The sequence below is a fragment of the Protobothrops mucrosquamatus genome, unplaced genomic scaffold, assembly GCF_001527695.2.
Source record: "Protobothrops mucrosquamatus isolate PMUCROS unplaced genomic scaffold, P.Mucros_1.0 scaffold681, whole genome shotgun sequence".
Classification (NCBI taxonomy): Eukaryota; Metazoa; Chordata; class Lepidosauria; order Squamata; family Viperidae; genus Protobothrops; species Protobothrops mucrosquamatus.
This window is the reverse complement of record NW_015386968.1, coordinates 456,437-465,941: the sequence shown is the minus strand read 5'-3', so window position 1 is coordinate 465,941 and position 9,505 is coordinate 456,437. Positions and strand designations below refer to the sequence as shown.

At 42.7% G+C, this 9,505-nt stretch overlaps 1 protein-coding gene across 3 annotated transcripts in view; it reads right to left on the bottom strand.

The window, feature by feature from the left end:
- The window catches only part of PDCD4 (programmed cell death 4), a 27,843-nt gene extending 24,245 nt beyond the window's left edge, over positions 1 to 3,598 (bottom strand). For 2 of the 3 annotated variants that reach the window (XM_015818114.1, XM_015818115.1), the window contains exon 1: positions 3,443 to 3,597. The gene's annotated coding sequence lies outside the window, so the exon portion shown is untranslated. Of the gene's footprint in view, positions 1 to 3,442 lie in introns of all 3 variants that reach the window. The other variant, XM_015818116.2, reaches the window with a different exon arrangement.
- Positions 3,599 to 9,505: the final 5,907 nt, after the last annotated feature.

The following is a 9,505-nucleotide window of genomic DNA, read 5'->3' as shown; positions in this document are numbered from 1 at the left end:
AGGTGACGAGAGCATGAGTGACTGTGCGCAAGGCGTCCCGGTCCAGAAAAGGTCGCAACTGGTGAATCAGGCGAACCTGATAAAACGCCCCCCTGGTCACGGCCGACAGATGGTCATCCAATGTCAGCCGTGGATCCAGGAGGACTCCCAAGTTGCGCGCCCTCTCTGAGGGGGCCAGGGTTTCGCCCCCTATAGTCAGTATCTCCATTCTGGGCTGGGCAAAAGATGTGGTGGATATTCTATCAGGGTCTGGATAAATTATATAGGCTTAGGCTAAATCTAAACAAGATGAAAGAGTCTATCATCTGGCCAGAATTGCTCTTCCCAAACAGAACTGTGCAGTTTGGGGGTCTTTTTTGACTTATACGGTAGTTCCTGCTGAGCATTAGGTGAGGCTGTAGCTAAGAGGTCCTCTGTTCAAGTGTGGCTTTTTTTTCTTTATATGTACGTACGTACGTATGTGGCTTAAGGTCAACAAAGCTGCCTAACGTGCAAGCAGCCCAGGTTCAAATCTCAGAAGGGTATGTCTGGCTGATGAGAGCTAATTAGCTCAAAATAGCTATCCCAGTCCCCCTTAATTCTTTGTTAGCAATCCAAAAATTTAGGATATATATATAGATATATAGATATAGATATAGATATATAGATATAGATATAGATATAAATTGTTTATAATCACAAATGCTTAATATTTTATCAGCAACACATTGTCTAGGTTCCAACATTTAACTTATTAATACATGTTAAATTCCTTTCTCTCTACCTCGTTTTTCTAACCATTGATAAAAGGTATAAAGTGTTCTAAAGTATACTGAATCTTCTTTCTTTCATTTTCAATGTCAATCTACCCATTTCTGCACAATCTAAAAAAAAAATTATTAACTCTTTCTCCGCTGGTAAATCTTCATTTTTCCAATGTTGAGTGAATACAATTCTCACTGCAGTTAATACATATAAAATTAGATATATACACTCCTCAAATTTCCTACAGTTATGCCTAACAAAAATAATTCCATATCCAATAGCATTAACTATTCAAACTAGCTAGAAACATTATTTTCCAGTCAGATAAATATGAGCAAAATTATCCATGAGATACTGCTTACCAACTTTTTTACTGATTCTAACATACAAATAATTGGAGGGAGGGAGGGAAAAATTTGGGAGGTTAATCCATGCTAGGAACGATATCCACAATGTTTTGGATGGGGACAGTCTGTTGCTTTCTAACTTCAGAGGGCCATAACTGAAAAATCGAGAAGAATTTAACATACAGTATCTTCCATAGGGCCCCAAAATTTAGGATTTACTAGTTTTCTGTATGTTTTTTGTTGCCTTTTAGCGTTCTCCCGGAATATCTGCAGCCCAGGTATAGAAGCCCTATACCAGTGGTGGCGAACCTATGGCACGCGTGCCAGAGGCGGCACTCGGAGCCCTTCTCCGTGGGCACACATGCTGCCGCTGCCAGCAGCTTGCGCAGGTACATTAGGCTGCCACTGCCCCCTCCCCCCGGGGCAGCATCCGCACCCAACACAAACAAGGCAAAGCGGCCACCTAGCGAGCTCAAGTAGAGGTGGTAGAGCATGCCCACACCCCAGCAAGCCAAAGGCCACCCGGAGCAGAGAAAGCCAGATCCTCATCGGCGCCATGGCCCCCTAGTCCCAGCTAGGATTGCACACCTCCCCCCATCTATGTTGGGCCTCCTCCCCACCACCCCACCTGCCAGAGACCCTCTGGATCTTCCCCAACCCTGCCCCCACAGGTGCCCCCCCATGAGCAGCATCGAGGTGGCCATGCCCCCCAGTGGGCCACACCCTCATGCCCCCCCGAGGGCACCACAACGCCCTGGCACTTTGCAATAAATAAGTGGGTTTTGGGTTGTAGTTTGGGCATTCGACCTCTAAAACAGTGGTTCTCAACCTGTGGGTTGGGACCCCATTTGGGGTCGATCGACCATTTCATGGGGGTCGCCAAGCAAGGCTGTCCGCCATTTTTTTGTCCATTTCTTTTCCCCTTTTCCGGCGGGTGCCTTACCTCCCTTGGGCTGGGCCAGCTGGTGGTCGGCCTGCTCCGTCTCTGCCGCTTGCCAGCTACGCCTCGGCCGGCGCAGGGAGCGGCACCACGCATGCGCGGCGCTCCCGGGCAGGGAAAGTCCTCGACTTACGACCGGTTGGGTAGTCCTCGACTTACGACCGGTTTAGTCCTCGACTTACGACCGGTTTAGTCCTCGACTTACGACCGGTTTAGTCCTCGACTTACGACCGGTTGGGGTCGCGGCATTAAAAAGGTTGAGAACCACTGCTCTAAAAGGTTCGCCATCACTGCCCTGCACTTCCACAGATTATCATTGGCAAGCCTGAAGATTCACGTCCAAGAACTGCAGCCATGGCAGCGTGCTCAAGGCGAGACATATTTTCAGTCTGGCAATGCATTGTCGTGAGCGGGGCAAAGAGTAGTGGTCTTTTAGTTGATCCGGTCCCCATCCGTTGGAACCGAGAAAATACTGAGCACCTGAAGTTGAGGGTCTTAAGGACTCGGTCGACACGACCGAGTCCTTAAGACCCTCAACTTCAGGTGCTCAGTATTTTCTCCCAAGGTTGCCTACCCCTGAACTAGGCTGATTAAGAGTATAAAATACGAGTAGGGTTAATCCGTAAAAACCTCTCAGTAAAAACGTATTTCTTCAAAGTACGTCCTGTTGCGTTTAGAAAGGCTTATTTTAAGGGGGCGGGGGAGGAAAAACCACCTCGATTTGAAGCTGCAACGCTGCGCGCGTGTTATAGAGCTGAGGCTCAGGCGCGGTTGCGTAGCGAAAAGCCCCATCGAACCTAATGGCACCTCAGGATCGTTCGCCGCGTCCCGCAGCCGTGCGTCTCCCGCCTGCAACCTTCCACAGCCGCTTGAGAGAGAGAGCAAGGTCTACCCGACGCAGCGGAACTTACTTCCGAAAAACACCACATGCCGGTCAGCTCGGTCAAACCCGAGTTGGTAACCAGAATTATCCGGTTCCGCGCAACTGAACCACTAGAAAAGTCAACCACCGCCTTCCCTCACCTTCCCTTTCTAGAAGTTTCTTCAACCGCGGGCAGGCAAAATTGTGTCCCCGTGCACTTTTTTTTAAAACAAAAACAACAACGGAGCGAACCGTGCTCGCGTTTGCTCAAATGGAGGAAAGCCACATTTTTGGCACCTCCTATAGCAGCGTTTCTCAACCTTGCCCATTTTAAGGCAGGTGGACTTCAACTCCCAGAATTCCACAGCCAGCGTTGCTGGCTGTGGAATTCTGGGAGTTGAAGTCCACAATGCCTTAAAATTGGTCAAGGTTGAGAAACACTGTCCTATAGCAAGACGGCCCCTTGCGCTCGAGCGATGGCATCCTTCTCATTTCCTCAGCGCAACAGCGAGGAGAGAGGAAGAACGTTAAAGAGCTTAAGTAGCTTACAAAGTTAAGATGCTGAAAAGTCACCCTTTTTTTTTTCCTCAGAAGTCCCCTGATCGCCGATTTTCTAAGCTCTTTCTCCTCGGCCAACCAGTTTCAGGTTCCTTCCACTCATTTGCGGTTGTTTTCAAACAGGTCTTGGGGTTTGTCCCCACGTTTGGCCACGTGTAGGCCCGCCTACACGGCTCAAGAAAAGCAATTATTGGGCGAGGCGGCCCTTACAATTACCATAGGTTCTTCCTCCAGGGCGGAGCGTGTGCAAGTAACTTTTCTAAGTTGTTTTTTTTTTTTGAAACTGCATAAACTGCCATTTTCTTTTGCGCACTTAATTTTGCAAGGGATTCGAGGTCCGATTTATTCGATTTAGGTTGCTGTCCTGTGTATGCTGGAAGTGGTCGCCTCTCTCTCTTCCACACAGTGCTCCGTTATTTACTAAGAAGTAAAGTCCGATTAAGTTGAGTGGAAAGTATTTCTAGGTAGGCAGAGGATTGCAATCATTAAAAAAAGACCACGTAAGTGAGGCTAGAGAGCTATGAAATCAGCAAAGATAGTGTGCTTTGTTTTCTATGCCAAGGTTTTTTTTTTTCTGCTGCACCAAACTAATACTACTAGTAACCGTAATAATAAATTACGGTTCCATCACACCTTTTAAGGGACTGTATCGGAGTTCATGTGCAGATTATTATTGAGTAGGTTTGATGGAAGCAAATGATCTGTTTTGAGCATTGGAAGTGCCTTTTGAATTACAAAGCAGATTTAAGGAAGGGTACTAGAAGTGTAGATAACCTGAAAAAAAGATTCCTGCATGATAATTAAAACATTTCTAAAAGTTAATTTCATCGTCTTATGCGGGTGGCGAACCTATGGCACGCGTGCCACAGGTGGCACACAGAGCCCTTTCTGTGGGCACACATGTGGTCATCCCAGTCCTAGGTCTTCAGCTGGGTTTTATAAAATCTTTTTGCTTTAGGCCTCCATTGTGTGCAAAAAAAAAAAAGAAGGTTCAATCAATTTCAACTTGCGGGGGAAAAAAAATCTCGCAAAGTTGGAATTGATTGATTGAACTTTTTAGTCCTACCCAGTCTGCCATTACTACCGAAGCCACGTCCACCTAATGGGCCACACCTACCCAATCTGCCACGTCCACCCAGCACCCAACGATACATAAGTGGGTTTTGGTTGCAGTTGGGCACTCGGTCTCTAAAACAGTGATGGCGAACCTTTTAGAGACTGAGTGCCCAAACTGCAACCCAAAACCCACTTATGCATCATCGGGTGCCGGGTGGGTGTGGCCCATTGGCTGGGTGTGGCCCATTGGCTGGGTGTGGCCCATTGGGTAGGTGTGGCCCGTTGGGTGGGGCGTGGCTGTGGTGGTAACGGCAGACTGGGTGGGACTAAAAAATTCAATCAATCAATTCCAACTTTGCAAGATCTTTTTTTCCCCCCACGAGAAGTTGAAATTGACTGATTGAACCTTTTTTTTTTGCACAAGGCGGCAGAGGCCTAAAGCGAAAAGGTTACATAAAACCCAGCTGAAGGCCTAGGACTGGGGCGACGGCGCGCGTGCCCACAGAGAGGGCTCTGAGTGCCGCCTCTGGCACCCGTGCCATAGGTTCGCCACCACTGCTCTAAAAGGTTTGCCATCACTGTCCACTGTCCTATGCAGTTTAGTACAAAATATTGCCTTTTGGTTTTTTTTATCAAGCTGCATTTTTGTTATTTATTCAAAAATTATCATTTGTCTTTTTTTAAGGTGTGAAGATTTATCCGTGCCAAATAAGCCATAATAAAGCAATCATTTGAATAAGAATAAAATCAATGCACAGATCTGTACCTTAAAATAGTGGCCCCCAACTTTTTGGGCACCAGGGACCCATTCCATGGAGAGGTTTTTCCCGCAGACAGGAGGGGGCATGGTTTTGTGTGCTGCTTACATCCCATGGATGGGGCTTGGTTTATTTGCCCGGCCCAGTTTCTGGCATGCCACAGCCTGGTGCCAATCCATGGACTGAAGGTTGGGGACTCCTGCCTTAGAGACCTGACTAAAGGATGGGGCCTTTTTAAGTATTATGGATCCAAGAGCATCCACATAGTGCAAACCTGTTTCTTTAAAAGGAATTTTATCCTTTCCAAAACTGAATATACCGGTTTTTTTCCTGCCAAGAAAAAAAGTAAGCTTCCTCCAGCCCACTGCTGCTTTCTGAACCAATTTGATGTGGTTCAGAATTGCAGCAATCCCCTGTATTAGAGTAAAAGGAACTATTGTATGTAGTATCATCTGATGACAGAACACATAACACACACCCTGCCCCCACAGTTCCAGTGGTTTCCTGTAAATACTTATTTTTTTATTTGATTGATCTCCCACTCTTTGTTCATAAGCTCAGAACATGGGAAACAAAACTCACTCTGAAAGCACTTAAAGTGACCCTGATACAACTCACAGAAACTAATTTTTGAAAAATAACTGAAATTATGTGAAATAATGTCTCTCTCTATCTTAACTATTGAAATTGCAATTTATTTAAGATTTAGTCTTTGGATATATTTGCTTGACAGTCATATTTTCAGTTCAGAAAAAATTAAAATACATTCATAAGTTATTTTTTTAAAATCTCAGAAGTAGAAGTATTATCTACAGGTCCAGACAGGTTCTTGAGGATTGTATGCATTGTGTTTTTCTGTTCATCTTACACTAACAAAGGTGCCACCTAGCTTAAAATATGCAGGAAGAATCCCACAATGATCTGATAAAATGCTAGCAAAATACAACCAATGCAGAAAATTTTAAACCACAAAAAAATAAATCACATGTAATTATTTAAACCTCTTCAATCTTGCATCCTCCAGAATTAGCCATACTGGCTGATATTTCTGGGACTTGCAATCACAACATACATGGAGGATACCAAATTTAGAAGGATACAATGATATGCCTCAGAGTAAGGACTGAATCATAGATTTGATTTCCCAAGGTCAGATATAGGTTTGAAAATTGGAATTTTTGTTATGTATTATCACAGCTAAACTGTTAGGCTACAATGGAGTAATGTAGTAACATTTTCATAGATCTAAAAGACAGAAGCTATCAACCAGTATCTTCATTGTCATTCCTAAGCTTGGTTGTTCTACCTGTTGTCATTAATTTGGTATTCTTATACACTGCTTTACAGCCCTCTCTAAGTGGTTTACAGAATCAGCATATTGCCCCCAACAATCTGGGTCTTCATTTTACTGACCTTTGAAGGATGGAAGGCTGAGTCAACCTTGAGCTGGTGATAATTGAACTGCCAAACTGCTGGCAGCCAGCAATCAGCAGAAGTAGACTGCAGTACTGCATTCTAACCATTGCACCACTGTATTTGTATTTGTATTTGTTGAGACTTTATTTAAACTAAATTTGTATATCAGTGTTTGCATGACCTCTGTAGATGCCATAGACTAAATAAATAAATAAACTACTTTGAATGGTAGAGACAAAGATATAGATATCTCCACTGTAGTTTGTAAAAATTAGTTTTCTGTTCCCATGTTGAAATGGATTTGTATATCACATGAAGGCATTGGTTGTAACAGAATGTGGACTTATATATACACAGATCTTTTTTGGATTCAGATATGTCTTGACAAATGATGATGATGATGAAGAAGAAGAAGATGATGATGATATCCATTCAGTCATGTCCAACTCTTGGCGAATCTGTGGGCCATGTCTCTACATCTTCCAATCTTGACTACTTCTTTTGAGTTTTTCTATGCTCTGGCTGGTTGTCAGCTTTGATGGTCCACCTACCATGTTCTTTGACGGCCTGGTTTCTTTTTACATTGACTCTCATATATTGGAAATTAAGGATTCAAATGGAATCAACAATACATTTTAAGAGGCAAGCAGTAAATTAAAACAGGTTGGAGCAGAAGCCAGATGAGAGTTAATCCAGTGGGCTTTATGTTAGGCAGATGTGTTCTCTCTTTAAAGATGAATTACACATTCAGAAGCAATAATGGGAAGTATAGCCTACTTGTATGCAGAAGTTTATTTATTTATTTATTTATATTTCAACTTATATGCCGCCCTTCTCCCCATGGGACTCAGGGCGGCATATAAGTTAGTACAAAGAAAGATCTTTGTGTTAATCACATCAAGTTGTGGAAAGTGCTCAGAAAAATAGGAATCCCAAAACACTGGAAGTTTTTAAGAAGCCATTTGTCTGAAATGGTATAGGGTTTCCTGCCTGAGTAGGGGGTTGGACTAGATGACCTCCAAGGTACCTTCCAATTTTTTTTTTTATTATTATTATTATTATTATTATTATTATTATTATTATTATTATTATTATTATTATTATTATTATTATTATTATTATCATCATCTCATTGTCCTCAGGGAAAAGCCTATACACTGTATAGGTCAGGAAGCCACAGTATGGATAGAATATGGCAAAAAAAGAGTAGCTGAAGGTTGGCAACTCTCCCTTGACTTATTTATCTGATATGTTTTATAGCAACAGCACTTAGCACTTATATACCACTTCACAGCCCTCTCTAAACAGTTTCCAGAGTTAGCAATCTGGGTCCTCATTTTACCACCTCAGAAGGATGGAAGGCTGAGTCAACCTTGAGCCAATGAGAATCAAATTGCTGAACTATAGGTGGCCGGCAGTCAGCAAAGGTTGTTGTTAGTTGCAAAGTCATGTCCGACCCATCACGACCCCATGGACAATGTTCCTCCAGGTCTTCCTGTCCTCTACCATCTTCTGGAGTCCATTTAAGCTCACGCCTGTCAGCAAAGGTAGCCTGCACTATTGCATTCTAACCATTGCACCACCATGGCTCCTTTATAAATATTAAGGGAAAGTATTGGAAGAATATCAATATTGTTTTAAAATAGGAGGGTTAATTTTAATTACTTCAATAACCTGTGCTATGATGAAGATACTATCCTGATAACTGAAAATGCAAAGGATCTGCAAGCCTGATATTACCTTAGACTCTATGGACCTCAGAGATAGTTGGACTTGAAACAGGATAGGAAGAGTATTTATGCCTTTAAACTTTGGGGTTGAAGAAGACTCCTGAGAATACCTTGGACAGCCAAGAAAACAAACCAGTGGATCATTGAATAAATCAACCCCAAACTCTCACTCAATGTTAGAGTTTCAAATTATCCTACTTTGGACATACATTATACAAAGGTCTAGCTTTCTGCAAAGGATCTAATGTTGGGAAAGGTAAAAGGAAAGAAAAAAAGAGGCAGTGGCAAGATGGATGGACTCAGTTAAGTGGCAATGAGTGCACCATTGGAAACCCAAAAGAACAGGTTAGGGACAGATCTTCATGGAGAGAATCTGTGTGGTCATAGTTGAAAACAACTTGATGGCATGTAATCATCAATCACTTACTGAGAAATAATTCCTTGCATTGATTTCAACTCTTGGTGATTTCAGCTAGTTTTCTAGAATGCAACAAAAATAGTGTCCCAGTACCTTCTTTCAGGATATATTTTCAGTTTAGCAATCCAGTTTAGAGCCTTGTTATTCTCAAGAGATTCCTCTAAATGCCAACCATAACCAACCCTGCTTAGCTTTTGAGATTAGCCAGCGTCAGCCCTCAGTGAAATATGCACTGACTCAAATACCTTTTTATTTTCTCTGTCCCATTTATGGTTTATGTTGTTATAATATGGGAGGAGTTATAATTTAACTATATTCATTTATGGCTGTGTAGCATGTTACTTAGGTTTGAAGTATGATAGTTCAGTGCATTATCTGGGGAAAAAAATCCCAAAATGTACTGTATGTGGATCTAAGTACAGGAATTCTATTCTAACCTTTTCCAACCTAAAACCTTCAGATCTAACAATATATTGTCTAAGTAAGGATGGAATTGTGATACGACTCATCTGTAAGGTATCTATTTGGAAAGCAACCAAATTGTACAGTCCATATGCTGCATCACTTTAAGCGTGAGTTCAATCCTCACAACAGTTCCACATCCAGGCACACCATTTGACACACAGTAAAGCGTGACTAGTTTATCATGTATTTCTTGATCAAGTACAGGCTTATC